This window comes from Notamacropus eugenii, chromosome 3 (genome assembly GCF_028372415.1).
Source record: "Notamacropus eugenii isolate mMacEug1 chromosome 3, mMacEug1.pri_v2, whole genome shotgun sequence".
NCBI classification, from domain to species: Eukaryota; Metazoa; Chordata; class Mammalia; order Diprotodontia; family Macropodidae; genus Notamacropus; species Notamacropus eugenii.
Window position 1 is genome coordinate 125,507,921 of NC_092874.1, and position 15,644 is coordinate 125,523,564.

General features: G+C 35.7%; 1 long non-coding RNA gene across 1 annotated transcript in view; it reads right to left on the reverse strand.

The window, feature by feature from the left end:
- Positions 1–321: 321 nt before the first annotated feature.
- Positions 322–15,644, reverse strand: part of LOC140533285 (uncharacterized) — a 43,978-nt gene continuing 28,655 nt past the window's right edge. Inside the window, exons 2-3 of the long non-coding RNA XR_011976864.1 lie at positions 672–814; positions 322–571 (exon numbers count right to left, since the gene is read on the reverse strand). This is a non-coding gene — a long non-coding RNA (uncharacterized lncRNA). The remainder of the gene's footprint in view (positions 572–671; positions 815–15,644) is intronic.

The following is a 15,644-nucleotide window of genomic DNA, read 5'->3' on the forward strand; positions in this document are numbered from 1 at the left end:
AAGTTTTGTTTGATAGATGAGAAAGTTGAGGTACAGAGACTGTTGTAAAAATAAAAAATCTTGCCCCCAGTCATGTTGTAATTATTTTCCAGAAATAGTATTTTTTTAAAACTTGTACTGCAGATTTCAAATCCACCACTTTCTATACTCTATACCATTCCAAGTCTGGTGTAGTCATAGATTTATTTGTGTGTGTGTGTGTGTGTGTGTGTGTGTGTATTTATATATGTATATTTAAGATTTTACCATTTTATTGCAATTAGAAAGATAAAAGTCTATTCTAGTAGTAAGTCTCTAAAATCTATTAAAATTAGAATTTATCGCAATTAATTGATTCTTTTGTAGTAAATGCTTCAGTATCAATTCTGCTGTGAAAAAAAATAGCTTTTGAGCTATTTTGATTCAGAAAAACAATAAGAAAACCAATGATATGCTTACCCCAGTTATGACATCAAAGAGGTGGGCAAACTAACAAGATTACTCAGTAAAAGCAGTCCACTTACCTTATCCTAGTGTACTTAGGACATTTTCTACTATTGAAAGCCAGTGGAGGAAAGCTGCCCCATGGATACTATAGAGGAGAGAATGAAAATAATGGTAGAACCATCCTGATGACTATTATTACCATCCCCAACCTCTCTTTCTTAGTGTCAGAGAAGTGGAACACTGACCTGCTATGCTCACAATTGGAGAAAAAAAATTATTCTTTTATCCAACACAAATCTTCCAAAGAACTTCTTTTATTCTTCCTCATCTTTTCCTCCCTCAGGGTTTATACTGTGGTCAATGGACACCAACATGTCTGAGAACATATCTAAGAATTCAGAAATTATTGACAAAAATGCATGTCACTGATTTTGTGGTAATCACCATCACTCAACGCTTAGACATTCTCTGGGTCCAAGACATCAAGAAGATTGCAGTATACACCAATGTACATGATTTCTCTATGAAATGGACGTAATATAGAGGTACATCAAAAGGAACACATAGAGAAAGCCATTCAGGAATACACATACCCTCTTTCCCCAGAGCCATGCTATTCTGCAACAAAAAGGTATTATTAGAAATATAGGTCTCATAGGAGCAAGCTATGTGATACAGTGGATAGAGCTCTGAGTCTAGAGTTAGGAGGACCTAAGATCAAATCTGGTCTCAGACATTCACTAGCTATATGACCTTGGACAAGTCACTTAGCCTCAGTTTGCCTCAGGTTCTTTATTTGTAAAATAGAGATAATAATAGCCCCTAACTCACAGGACTGTTGTGAGGATCCAATGAGATGATAATTTGTATGATCCTTCCTTTGTACTTTGCACAGCACCTGACACATAAGAAGCACTACATAAATATTAGCTATGTTTATCATTATCAGACTGTCTTGTTTCACCTATTTCTCCATCTTCAATATCATGGTCTACCCTAGCCTTGCCACTGACACAAATAGTTATATTCTTCCTATTTGTGTCATGTTCTTATAGGACTATTGGCAACAGATGGTGCTCTTTGCTTATCAACTGCCTGTCTTCCTGATGGAGGTGACTCTTCCCCCAATAAAAGTTGTACCTGGCTGCCACAATAATATTACTAAAACTCGACCCTACCTTCCTTGTATCCATTCATACAACAGAGAAAGTTGTTTTACCTGAGACACAAGGAAGGAAAGGACCTGAGGAAATTGTATGTGGCTACAGTTAGCCGGCATACTTAAGCCACAAAAATATTCCACAATACTGGGGTGGATCTGTCAATCATTGAGGATGGTTTTATAATTTGACCCAGGTCTGTTTATTTAACTCTAGTCATTAAAATGCAGTGCCTTATGGCTTTGAGAAGCAGAGAGAGTAGCAATCTATAGAGTTCTCTATGCTAAGTGAAGGTAAAGTATAGATAGTTGGAGGGGGACAGCAGTTTGGATCTTGATTTCATCAGCAGAGGAAACTGCAGGCATGCAAACATCTTCCACTAATGGAAACTGACAACATATTTGCTACTTACAGTCTCAGAATGTTTCTGAGTGCGTGAAAAAAATAAGCAACTTGTTCAGGATTACAGACAGAATGTTTCAGTGGCAAAACATGAAGTCCAGTTTTTCTGGATTGAAAGGCTAGCCCTTTATTCATTCTATCCTCTTATCAAAAAAGGAGGAACAAAAGGAGGACAAAAAGGAAAAAAGACAAGAAGAAGGGAAAGAGGAATAAAAAGGAGGAGGAAAGAGCAAGAGGAAGAAGAAGAAATGATACAGAAGAGAGTCAATATGGTTTAGGAGTTGTAGGATTAGCAGCAGATTCAGGAAATTCCAGGTTCAAATCTGGCTTTTGACACATTCTGGTTGTATAGTCCTATACAAGTCACTTAATCTCTCAATATCTCAGACAATTATCTAAAATTATGAATTTTATGTATAGTTTTCCTAATATTGAAGCCGCCCTGCATTCCTGGTATAAATCCTACTTGATCATAGTGTATTATTCTCATGATAAGTTGTTGTAATCTTTTTTCTAATGTTATATTTAAAATTGAGTCTCAATTTTTCATTAAATTATGATATCTCCCTGGTTCTGTCTCTTTATACCCCTTTCTCTGTTCTCTCTCTCTCTGTCTCTCTCTCTGTCTCTCTCTCTGTCTCTCTCTCTGTCTCTCTCTCTGTCTCTCTCTCTCTCTCTCTCTCTCTCTCTCTCTCTCTGTCTCACTGTCTCTCTGTCTCTGTCTCTGTCTCTGTCTGTCTCTGTCTCTCTCTCTCTCTCTGTCTCTCTCTCTGTGTCTCTCTCTCTCTCTCTGTCTCTCTCTCTCTCTCTGTCTCTCTCTGTCTCTCTCTCTCTCTCTCTCTCTCTCTCTCTCTCTCTCTCTCTCTCTCTCTCTCTCTCTCTATCTCTCTCTCTCTCTCTCTCTCTCCTCCTATACATTACTTATGTCTTTGTGCTCCAGTTTCCTTCATTCTTTCTGAAACTCCATTTGGCTTTTTCCAACTTTAAGAGAAACCTACTGACAGGTTGGAAGTGTTGATAGTCAATTGACAAGTGATTAGAGCTGTCACCTCTAAAGGGCTAGAAGGCATTTCACAGTCTGAAAGGGAAAGTATTTAGAGGACTTTAAGCTAGCATTAGATTACTTCTCAATGCAACTGAGCCCACCCACCCCTCTCTTCCTTATTCAGTCCTTCTAAGAAAGAACATTGGCAGTGGTCTTGTTCTAGAAACATAGTAAGGGAATGAATAAAAGAGTGATATATAACCACTGCAGCAGAGTGCCAGGGGACTGAGCTAGGAAAGGGGTGGAGGGAGAGAGAAGGAACTGGAAATACCTCTAGAGCAAGACTAGATGATATTTCATTCATCTGATAAAAAACAGACAAACAAAAAAATTTCTACCCACTTTTTAAAAAATGAAAATAGATAGAAGGAATAGACCTATAATTTACAAATGAATTATCAAAAATATAACTTCCATCTATTGAAATCTATCTCTAGCAAAGTTCTAATACATATCTCTAGCTATCACTTAATGTCCAATGATAAAAAGAGAATAAAAAGAAACCATATGTCCCTTCTTCCTTCTTACCACACACTGTATATTTTTAGTACACAAAGAGCATTGATTTGTTTTATAAACTCATACTCTAATTTATCTTTTCATATCATGACTCTTCTCCACTACATCCACTAAATCCTTCAAGGTTGTTCTAACAGAGCACAGACTCAGGCTGATCTTACCAAAATAAGAAGACTTCAGTTCAGTAATGGAGTTTGCTTCTGTTGCTCAAGGACCAGCTTAACCAAGTTTGTAAAGATTTGTCACTAGGCTGTCCAGAGGCTGATGAACATCTCAGACCCTGAAACCCTACAAGACCATCTACTAAGTTTTGAGAGAGGTTATTAGCTGCATAAGAGGAGGGAATACACACACCAACAACATGATAGGGAAAGACAGGGTTGAGCAGTGAAAAGAACACTGGATTTTGAGTCAAGAATCTTAGTTCAAAACCTGTCTCTGTCACTTATGATCTCTGTGATATTGGGTAAATCACTTAACCTTTATTGACCTCAGTGCCCTCATCTGTAAAAAAAAAAAAAAAAAAAAAAAGATGGGGTAGAAAAATATGACCTCTGAAGTACCTTTCATCTCTAAATTTATGATTTTATGGTTACAAATCCTTGAAGTATGGAATTACCAATATACTAAAAAGACCAAATTTCACAACTTTTATCATTTTGTTTCATCCATAGTCGGGCAGTCAGCTAGCATTTATTAAGCCTCTACTATGTTTCAGGCATTCTGTTAAGCCCCAGGGATACAAAAGGGGGTGGGGGCAAAAATAAACATTCCCTGCTTTTAATTTTCTCACAGTCTAATGAGGGAGATAGCATGCAAACTACCATTGTATAAACAAAATATAGACAGGATAAATTAAAAATAATCAACAGAGAGAAAGCATTAAGTTAAGGAGGATTGAGAAAGACTTTCTTAAGAAAGTGGGACTTTAAACGAATCTTCAAGAAAGTCAGGGAAGTGAGGTGGAGATGAGTAGGGAGAGAGTTTCATGCAGGAGAACAGTTGGTGAAAATATTGACCATAGTAAACACCATTAAACAATGATATACCAAAGTGTGAAGGTGTTGGGATCCATGTTGGTCAAGGATCCTTAAAATATTGAAATAAGTATTATTTCTCATATTACATTTCATATCCCTCAAGAGGAGAATAACTGTATGAAATAACTTACATCATCATTAATAATAATGTTATAGTGAAGTTATGGATATTGCATGGGGAGAAAGTTGCCTATATTTCTAATATATTCCACAAATCAAATGATTTAAAAATTTTACATGTTTCTTCAAAGGTAACATTAATATCTGCATATCAAAATGTAAAATTTACATTAGATATTTATGTGGGCTTATAGTGATAGAGTTTTCACAAAAGAATAGAATATTTGGTTATAGTTAATTCTGTATTATTCATTAGCTAGAGGGTCAGGATTCAATTAAATAAATAGATGATCCCTGCACCTTATTTTAACCAGTAGCTATACCCTCCTCCTCAAGCAAAAAAGCAAAACTGACTCATTTAAGTGCTAGGTCTTCTATTCACTATGGATAATAGCTCTTATAGGAATATCTAAAAAACAGATTCAAAAGAAACAAAGTGACAACTAAAAAAGATGATACATAAATTTTATTAAGAGAATGTCTATTCTTGATATTTTTCTTACCAACAAGTAGAAGGTAATTTCTAGGGTGGAAGTGACAGCAACCTTAGGAGGAAGATATGACTCCATCTCAAAATGGGAAAAGAAAGCCAGGTTACATGAATTGTTCAGTTCACTCTACGTCAGTTCATACAATTCTTCCCAGGTTTCTCTGAAACTATCCCTCGCACTGTCATTCTTGTATCCTGGTTTTCAGAAGAGGAAATTACAAAAAGCCTAAAAAGAGATTAGATTTCATCCCATAAAGTAGATTTTACAGGGTAAGTGAATTCTAAATTTGTTGGAAATGCTCAACAGTGAAATTCTTAAGGTATACAAAGAATTTCAATAAGGAGGGAAAAGGAGATTTGTTAAAATTGATCAATATGAATATAGAGGTGACTCATTCACTAATTTAGATTTTAATAATATGTCCAGAAGATGGAAACAAAGGCAGGTAATAAGAATATGTACAAAAATATGGTCAATTTGTAAATCAATAAACATTTATTAAGTGTTCACTATGTGCCAGGCAAGAGTCCTAAAGCTCAAAATGCGTTGAACCTGACAAGGAAAAGTAAGAACAACAAAATTGGTGTTTGGGTTTTATTTATTTATTTTAGCTATATGGGAGATAAGAAGAGTATTTAATAAGGCATGCAAGTCATTTAGGATGTCAGAAATAATGTTAAAGTTGATAGAGAAAAGAGAGCTGAAGAGTTCCTGACAAACAAAATATTTGTAGAAAGGAAAAAAAGAACAAGTTAATACCCTAAACAAGTAAGAAGATAGTAAGAGGATATTGGTTAGTCCAAGTCACTAGACCCAGATTAACGACTGCCTCTGTTACTGAAAGAATTAGCAGATATGATTATTGGGTCACCATCATTGACCATTGGAAGATACTGGAAAATAGTAAAGGTACCATAGGATTGGAAAAGGAAACTGTCCTGGTTTTCACAAAAAGGAAGGTAGAATGAAGAGGAGAGGTAGAGAGTGGTAATTGCAAACTACAGGCCAAAGAACTTTAACTGCTAGCAAAATTCTAGACTGCTTTATTAAAAGGAAGGTGGTTATTGATTATCTGATTATCTTAAAAAGATAGAGGTGATCATACAGAGCCAGTAAGGTTTTATCGGGCATAATTGTGCTAATCTAAACTAATTTTCTTTTTTAGAATTTGATTATTGACTCGTAGACAGTGACATACTATAGATAGATTTTATCTGAATATTAAGATAAACATTTGACAATTTCATGTTATTGTGGAAAACATGGATGTGTGTCTGTGTGTGTGTGTGCACATGCACATGTGTGAGTAGTAGGTATGTTTGTAACTTTTCAAATGGTTCAGAGTCTTTCATAAGCTCATCCTTTCTAACTTTCTTGTCTTTCTACACCTTAATCCCCTCAAAGTACTCTTCAGTTCAATGGCACTGACTTCCTTGTACTTCTCAAACATACCATTTCCTGGTCTTTTTCTACTGACTGTTCCTCATGCTTAGAACTCTCTCCCTCCTCATCTTTGTCTCCTGACTTTTCTCACTTCCTTTAAGTCTCCTCTAATGTGTCACCTTCTGCAAGAAGCCTTTCTTGGTCCACTTAATCTTAGTGCCTTCCTCCTGAGATTATCTCCACATCATCTTGTGCATACCTTGTTGGCATATAGTTATTTGCATGCTGTCTCACTCATTAAATTCTGAACTCTGTGAGAGCAGGGGACTATTTTTTGTTTGTTAATTTAGTTTAGTTTTTACCTTTCATTGTATCCTCAGCACTTAGCATATGGTAGTCTTGCATATTGTAGGTATTTAATAAATCCTTTTTGACTGACTGACTCGACCTAAAGAAGAGTTATTAATGGTTTCATGTCAATCTTGAAAGAAATTTCCACTAAAATAACATCCAGGAATCTGTGCTTATCTGTGTACTGTTTAACATAACATGCTTATCAAATTTGCAGATGACACAAAGCTGGAAGATAATAGGTAACATTATATGAAAGGGAAGAAAACAAGCATTTATGTAGCACCTACTGTGTGTCAGGTATCATGCTAAAACTTCACCAATATTACCTCATTTGATCTTATAAAAAAGTTAGGACACCAAAAGGTCTTGACCAGTTAGAACACTGTGCCAAATAGAATAAGATGAAATTAATAGAAATAAATGCAAAATTCTACAGGTGAGTAAAAAAAATGAGTACAAAATTAGGTATGAATGTATAGCTCATGACCACTGTTTGCCTGAAAAAGATCTGGGGGGTTTAAGTGAAGTACAAATTCAGTATAAATCAAGTATGTGCTGTGGGACAGTTAAGAAAGCTAATGAAATCTTAGGTTGCATTGACAGGCAGAGAATCTAACACTAAGTGCTTGGGCATGTCCCATCTGTGATACTGTTATTTAGCTTTAAGCGCTAGATTTTAGAAAGGACATTGAGAAACAGAATAATGTCCAAGATAAAAGAACAAAATGGTGAAGGTTCTTAAAGTCATTCTATATAAGGATTACTTAAACAAATATTTAGTCCAGAGGACAGAAACCATGAAAGGAAGAGGTAGATTGATAACCATCTTCAAGTAATTAAAGAGTGAAAAAAAAATTAGACTTGATCTTCTTGGCCCCAGATAGCAGTATTGTTTAAGAAATGAAGGAGAAGTTAAAAAGAAGCAAATTTAAGCTTGAAGCAAGGAACACCACCATGAAGTGGAATGCATTGCCATTTTGATGTATGTAGTAGTATATTCCTCCTCATTACAGGCAAAGGCTGATGAACCATTTATTTGTTGTAAAGGACATTTTTTGTTCCTGTATGATAAGATTAGAAAGATGGCTCTGACTGAGATTCAAGATTCAAGACTGAGATTTTCTTATTGTATAGTAGATACTCTACTGACAGGTTAATTAGTCTCTATTTTTAAAACATCTATCACAGATTATATCTTGATGAGTTGATGGCTCAACTTTTAGCATATTATCTTCTATTTGAGCAACAAGTTGAGATAATGAGAAGAGGTCTGGGGAGTCAGCAAATCCCCCCACCCTGAGACATTCTGTGTGCATGACCTTGTAGAGGTTCACCTCTCTAAGTCTCTATTTCCTTCTCTGTCAAATGGAGATAGTTAAATTAAAATAATTTAACAGTGCTGTTAAGAGAATCAAATGTGATAAAATATAAATAGGCTTTGCAAAATTTAAACACAATATAGATGTTTTCTATTATTACTACATATAAAGACCTTTAGACATCTTTACAGTTTGCCTGCTGTCATTCCCTGTTTCTTTGTCTTTGGAGGTTTCTATTTATTTTAAACTAAAAAAAAAACAGCAATTAACTAGGAATGGCAGAGAGTGAAAACTGGATCTGCTAACATCATCTACATTTTATTAATCAAAAAATGAATGAGCATAACTTAAAAGGATCAATTAGATCAAAGCATTTGATCCTGAAGTCAGAGTTATCAGTTTGAGACTCATATCATCCAGTTAGCATTTCTCTCTTCCAGAGACGTCTTGAAATTCATGTTATTGGTTATGAGAGAACTGTGTAAAAGAGTGAGATGTTCTATGGACCATTGAGTCACTGTTATCATTCAAAACAAAAAAATCACAGAATAGCTTTCATGATCTCATCTTCTCTTCTGGTTTCTAAGCAGTGTGGATGGCTCTGTCTTGCTGCTAACTCTGCTTATGCTACAACTCTCACCCCATCTTCATCCTTCCTTTCTACTGAAACAGGAGGTATCTGAAATAGCCATATCTATTAGGGTGGGGTTATAAGAGATAACTTGACTGAAGAAGACCCTTTCCTGTTACAAACTCCAACATCAGGTTCTTTTTAATCAAGGAATGTCACATCTCTTTTTCCTATTCTTCAAGCCCCAACAACAATATTACTCCAATCATGAGGTACCTCATACACAAATTGCTACATGCCTATATTGAAATTTATATAAGCTTTGTCCTGTTCCTTTGGAGAATCTCTGCCCATGAGAGTGGGGCTTCCATGCTGACAAATTCAATAAACCCTCATTGATTCCTTAATTTTGGTTCCTTTTTCTTTCTGATTCTGGTTTGTTCCAACAATAACAATTTTATCCACACCAGTCATATAAAAGAAAAAGATTGTTGGGCTTGGTTTTTGATCTACATTTGCCATGAAACCTTCACTAGTTGGTGAAACTCAAAGGATCTACTCTGATCTCTACTTTCTCAGACCTCTTATACCACTTCTAGCCAATGCTGCACAATTTAGAAATACTCATGAATTTTTTGTTATTTTTTTCCTTTAGTTATTCATCTGGTCTCTCCAACTAGGTTGAAAATTCCTTGAGGAACAGGGACCATATTTTATTCTTTTCATAGATTCTCAAAGTTAAGCATAATCCTGAACAAAAAAAAAAATCAATATTCAATGAATTGCCAGACTTCCAGGATTGTATTGCAAAAAGATCTGAACTCAACAGAAAATTTGACATACAAAATATAAGAAAAATTTAAGGTAAACATCAAAGACTATTTACAAGTGACTCAATAAAGAGTATCTGTTTACTTTTTATAGGAAGAAATATAAATTGTATGTCTAAGACTGTAATTAATATCTGGGTGGTTAGAAAGATGAGTAGAGATGAGTATGATGTGATTCTAAAAAGTAATACCACCTAGGAAAAGGTGAAAAGAGTAATTATCTTATATAAATAAGATGGGAGAGGAAGAACTGACACAGAGGAATTAGATGGGGCAGGAGGGCTGGGAGTTCTGGAACCCTATTCTCATCTGGAATGGGTTACAGAGGGAACAATATATACACACACACATAGGTACATATGCATATATGTGTGTGTATTATATATGTTTGTACATTATATATATGTATATATGTATGTATAAGAGTCTTCTAAATTCAGAAATAAATAAAAGGCTAGGGTATAGGGAGCAAAGAGGGATTTTTAGAGGGAACTCTACTCACATCAGATCTGGATTAAAGAAAGAACAATATATAAATTTAAAAGGGAATAAAAGTCTTCTAAATTTATAAAGAAATAAGAGGGTGAGGCAATTAGATGAGGAGGGATATAGAAGTGTCTAGATCAATGGGAATGGGATAAAGAGGGAATAACATATATTTGGAAGGCTATAATAGTCTTCTAAACTCAGAAACAAGAGGGCTGGGGGAAAGGGGGAAGGGAGAGAATAAGGGAGGGATTCTTGGAGGGTGGGTAGATTAAGTAATAAGAGGACAAGGTAGTGGGTAGAAGTAAAGTTGAGGAGTCAGGAGGGATAGGAAATAAGAGATACACATAAAAATAAAATAAAGATCAGAAGTAAAATTTATTAGGGGAAAAAAGCATGGATAGTAATCATTATCTCAGACAAAGTCAAGACTAAAATAGATTTAATCTAAAGAGAAAAATAGGAAAACTACACTATATGTCAGTCATATTAATCAATATTATTTTAAACCATTTAAAATAATTAGACAATATAAGGTTGTAATATTGCTGCAGTGTAGGAAATGAGTTGGTGGATTTAGAAAAATATGGAAAGACTTGAACTTGTGAAGGAAGATGTCATCTACCTTCAGACAAACAGAGCACAAGCAGTCTTACATATGAATGTATATGCGTACATATGGCATGTTTCTATGTATATGTGTATGTAAATGTATGTATGTCTATATGTTTGTGTTTATATGTGTATGTGTGTGTGTATCCATGCTTAATTGCAGCCTTCTAGGGGTGGGAGAAGAAAGAAGGGAAAGAAGAACAAAGTAAAACGTACACAGCAGAGAACAAAATAAAACCTAGAAGAAAGTAAAGATGAACAACTCTGAACACAATGTGTAGTATTTAATATACAGGTTTTCTTGAAATGGAAATATATTGCCTTCTATTTTGAATCCTCTCCTATTCTGCTGCGTACATGGCAGAGTTTCTTTTCTTATTTTGTATTTAAGCTTTAGTATTTAGGTTTGCTTCTTCTTTCTTTTCTTATTTTGTATTTAAATTTAACATTTTTTAAAAATTACAAAAAAGACAACTCCTAAAGCAGGCATGGCCAGTCGACATAAGGTTACTCTGTTTTAAGAGAGGGTAAACAGGCCTTGTTGTTGTTGCTGTGAAGTCATTTTGAGTAGGGTTCAGCTCTTTGTGATTTTAGATTTTTCTTCAACGATATTGGAATGGTTTACCATTTCCTCTTCCAGCTCATTTCTTGAAGAAACTGAGACAAATAGGGTTAAGTGACTTGCCCAGGGTCACACAGCAAAGGAGGGTCTGAGGCCAGATTTGAACTCACCCTGATGAGTTTTCCTGATTCCAGGCCCAGCACTCTAATCACTGTACCATCTAGTTTACCCAAGTACTTCCCCATGCAAATCTTTGTCAGGGACTATCACAACAACTGTAGCTTAAAGCTTAGTTCTTAAATAATGGAGAATCTATTTACTCTCACTAACTAGCTTCACATGTGCTAGTTTTCAGGAGGAGTCATTGGACAACACAGAGCATTTTGTATCTCTGTTATGTAGTGACAATTTTGCCTATTTTTTGCTGTGTTCTTATATGTGTTGCTTCCAGGGGTGGGCTGAACCAGCCCACATTAGCTGTTGAGAAATCAGCGTTAAATTTTCAGTGTGATCATCTACACTTCAGAAATCAGCAAATGCTGTACAAATCAGGGCTTATTTGGTTGATTGGTAGATGTAGGGACATGATGGAGTAAACATTAATAATGCAAATTAAACCTAACAGCATGTCCTGTGTACATTTTTAAGAGAGCTATTTGTTTTGTAATACATTTAACAACATTTACTTGAAAATTCACACTTCTGCATTTCTTTCTTAATATTGTCAAGACTCAAGACCACCTCTCACTTTTCAGACATCCTGTTTTCCAGAGCTAAGGCCTAGCATAACCTGGGCCCTGAGCTTGGCACAACAACAATCCTTTGCACTAACCCTCTGGATGAACTCTGCTGCCACTAAATCACAGAAATGATGGCCCTGAGCTTCTGCAAGCACCAAGAGGCTATGAATGGGCTTTTTGTCACTAGATAACCTTGCCTCACTGTTACCGTTGGGTCTCACCACTGTTGCTGCACTATACGTTTGAGTCTTTATCTAACCACAAATACATAAATTAAGGTTTTCCTCAGATCTCCTACTAGAGGAGGCCCTGACGTGTCTTTTTTCTTTCCCCCAGTAGAATAAAACTTTTTGCTTTTAACCTGTGTGAGCTCTTTGGTATTTTTGGAGTTACTAGTGGTTGCAAAACCTCTGTAACTCTTTGGTCACTTGGTACCAAAGTTGCCAGTTTGGTGGCAGCAGGATCTGAAAGTAATTAATTACATTCTGCCCTGCCCCTAGTGCAATCCAAATTACAGTATCAACAGGAGTCCTTTGAGCCTAGCTAGATTTGCTCTTGGAGTGTGATAGTGGGTGATTTTCCTACTCTGGTTCATAATTTCTTGTCTTTGGTTGAGCTCTGCTTGCTTGATGGATTGAAATTTTGGTTATCTGTGACTGAAGAGAGTTTTTGTTTGCCCCCTCCCTCAGAGAGGTTTTGTGTTTCTGTCCATTATAGGAACTTTATTTCAACTTCACATGTCAAGATTTTTGGAAATGCATACCACTTTCTCTCAGGTCTGTAAACTAGGTGCAGATGATGATCTGCTTCAGAAAACAGTAGCCCAAAGTCTATGTCATGGGCTCAAAACCTTCTGGAATGTAATTAATTGGCAGAGATTGACCCAAGACAACTCCCATCTATTAGCCAACTTCAGGTTCTTTTGATTGGGATAAAATAAATTACTTTAAGAAACATCCTGATGAAGCCAGCAAGAAAATTAAATACGCAGGATGGGATGTTTTTTTCAATAAATGGCTGCTCAAAACCACTAAGTAAGAAGCTTTTTGTAACTTAGATTCTCTTAAGAAAAGCTTAGATAGAATCATCCTATGTGTCTTTCTAATCATTTTGTCTGTGTTTGTATCTTTGTAAAACATAAAATGTCTGGGTCGTGTTTTATTGTTTGTAGAGTGCCAAGCCTAGAGGCCTGTATTGGGCTACCCGAGTCTTTCTTACCTGTCCCAGGTCTTCGGTTGGCCAAACCGGATAAACGTATGAGAGAAAGGACGTTCCAGAGTCAAACAGGGGTTGAGCTTTATTTCAGGGTCTGGGTTACAAATGCAGGGGGGTCTTCCTTAGGAGGAAGAGGGGGAGATTTCCTAAGGAGGCTAAGCTTAAGGGATTGGAAGTAGAAGTACAAGCGGGGAGAGAGGGGGAGGGGAGAGAGGAAAGAAAAGAAGCGGAGCCCTACTTTTCTCTTTGGCTCCACACGTGCTAAGAGAGAGCTTTCTGGCTTCCTCAATCCTACTTAATCTTCAGCCACACAGTTTGCATCTCAATACCATGCTGTTAGGTAACTAGGTGTGCTCCAATCCGGGACGACCTCGAGGGCAGGGAGACTCCACCCATCAGGTATCTCCGGGGGAGAGGCGGAAATACCCGAGCTAGCCGAGCTAGCTCAGTCTGACCTTCTCGAACCCCCGCTGTTCATGGAGGGCCTCGTAAGACTCTAAGATTTAGAAATCCCACTTTTACCTGCCCGAGACTGTCCACACGGAATTGAGCTTCCAGTCCCAACAGTAGAGATTCTGATACTTTGAAAAATTTGAAATATTATCAGTCAGAAAACTGCTAAGGGATATAGCCAAAGAGTTTAGAAAAGTGGGGAAGATTAATGAACTTTCATACTTGAAGGAATTGTCCCAGTATGCAGGATTAACTCCCATTTAAATTTTCCCAGGGAGATTAGGTTATGAGAAAAGAGAAAAAAATCTTCAAATCACTTTTTCTGTCATTTCAGTTGTGGCCACATTGGAATCACAGAAATAAAGTCAGATAATCAAAGTTTATATAAATGTTAAAAACATATTGATAGATTTTGAGATCATTATGGAGTTTAAAGATTTATCATTTTTAAAATTGCAGGTGAGAACTCCTGAGATTTGGGGTAATTTCAGGAATTTAACCATTTCTGAAATAGTAAGTTTTGGGATGCTACTCTGTAAATTTGCTTTAAGGAAAAATAAGAATTAAAATCTTATAAAAGTTAAAATGGCATTTGAACTTTCACTGAAGACTGATAGATTCATTGTTTTAGGGTAATTAAGGAAGGCAGCTAGTTTGGAAGTAATCCCAGAGTGAGGGGGGAAAAAATAGATATAAGGTTTGCACTTTTTAGTCACCTCTTGTTAACTGTTTCTTAACCATGAAGAGACAAAAGATTGTTTAAACCACCAATTTTCTGTGGACACCCTCTCCGTAATTCAGAGACCACTTTCCTCTTATCTTGTTAATCCCTTCCATCTCAGATCAGATTCCCAAAAGAGGTGTTAAAAGAAAATGTTGGGGAAATGTAGGGAAACTAGAAGTATGTTCTGTTTGCAGAAATTTATTAGCAGTGTAATCTTGATCAAAGTACCTTATCTCATTTGACCCAGTTTCCTCATCTATTAAGAGAAAAATAATAACGGTATCCACCTCTCAGGTTTGTTTAAGAATCAAAATGATATAATGATTTCAAAGTCCTTAAAACAGTGACTGGCATATGCTAAGCTCTATATTATTATCATTTTTTAATTGAATGAAACTGTTATAAATATAAAGTGGGTTTAAAAATGACAAAGGTAATAAGATTAATGATTTTTCATATAGGATAATTTGGAAATGCAATTTACTGAATTGATGTCATCTGAACTTTTGTTTCATGTTTTAATTACATGATATTGTTCTTGTTATTTTCATAAATTCTCTTATATTGTGGAATTTGAGAAACCATTGTAACTGTAAGTTTATGAATTGGGTTTTAAAAGGATATGATAAAAATAAACATTGGAAAACTGTTAAATACTTATTGAGGTATACTTTGTTATAAAACTAATAATAATGTTTACTAAAATTATGAATCATCATTTGAAAATTATTTTCTATTATGAAAAATATGGCTTCAGCATGGTAATCACAAGTAACTATCAGGCATTTTCTGTATGTCTGAAGCACCAGAAAATGATTAGTGTTAATCTATAAGTAAAGGATTCATGCTAAATGTTAGGGAAAAATCAGGAAAGATAGTTATTAAAACCTACCTAAGTTGTGGTTAGTGAAATTTTGTCATTTAAGGCAAAAATTGTGGGGACTACAATTTACCATTGTTTTGAGTGTGGATTACAGGGATAGTTTTTGGAATTGTCATGAAGTCAATAGTAGAACATGGTATGTGCTGCAGTCTGGGAAATTCTAAAAGTGTATTTCTGTGTTTAGGAAAAATTTGGGGAATGACCTTGGCAAAGCCTAGGTAGGAGCTTCCTGATTCTATTTCCCCATTATGCTATTTCCTTTCTGAAATGGAAAATTCCCCTCCTGGATAATCTTGATTGAGCCTTCCT